This window comes from Penaeus monodon, chromosome 24, assembly GCF_015228065.2.
Source record: "Penaeus monodon isolate SGIC_2016 chromosome 24, NSTDA_Pmon_1, whole genome shotgun sequence".
NCBI lineage: Eukaryota > Metazoa > Arthropoda > Malacostraca > Decapoda > Penaeidae > Penaeus > Penaeus monodon.
The window spans coordinates 7,101,749-7,102,476 of NC_051409.1; the positions used below are offsets into that span (position 1 = coordinate 7,101,749).

At 37.9% G+C, this 728-nt stretch overlaps 1 protein-coding gene and 1 pseudogene across 1 annotated transcript in view; both read right to left on the reverse strand.

Moving 5' to 3' along the window:
- The window catches only part of LOC119588533 (glycine receptor subunit alpha-2-like), a gene marked incomplete at its 5' end in the record, with an annotated part of 99,651 nt that overhangs the window by 71,460 nt on the left and 27,463 nt on the right, over positions 1-728 (reverse strand).
- Positions 1-728, reverse strand: part of LOC119588831 — a 16,627-nt pseudogene that overhangs the window by 4,899 nt on the left and 11,000 nt on the right.

Sequence of the window (728 nt, forward strand, 5' to 3'; positions counted from 1 at the left end):
GCTTGCAGTGCTTCCATGGGATTTGTTTTAATTGTTAAACTTACAGTTGAATTCCTATACAGTGCACTGATTTACAAGTAGTGTTTTCCCGAATATATGCTTCATTTTCTCCCTACCATGAATAGGCCAGTCAACTTGTGGAAGGAGAGGTCTGCTCTGTTGTTAAATGCCGTGTACATAGAGATTTCTGTGGGATGCCACAGCAAAGCAGCCAAATGAGTTCTCCTTCCTGGGACGATGCCAACACAAGACTGAACCCCCAGAGTATCACGAGCAATACGTACTTGCCATAAGCAACAGGATCTTGTGTGAGTTTCAGGAGTAAGGCCCCAATCTTTCGGATGATATTTGCGCGCATCAATGTAAGAATTTGGGGGTAAAAATCGGCTATAATTAGCACCTGTAATAAGAAAGAAATGTTTATTTCATAAAAAAATGCGTGTCCACAACCAGATGTGTCCTCTGATCAGAACTGCCCCAAATAAAATCAGCCTAGATGAAGAGAATTTATCGTGACAAATTAAAAAGAGAAAGTTAAAATGAGAAAAGATGCATATTGAGATCAGGCTTCAGAAAACCGCGACTACAGCAGAAATTATAATAACTATTAATAATGCCATAGCTTTTCATATCATTGAATCTATCTTCCATTGGAAAATAAGGAATAGGTTTTCTTTTTTTTGTCTGACACCATAAGTTTTAATTTAAGAGAGGGAATGCAGATTATT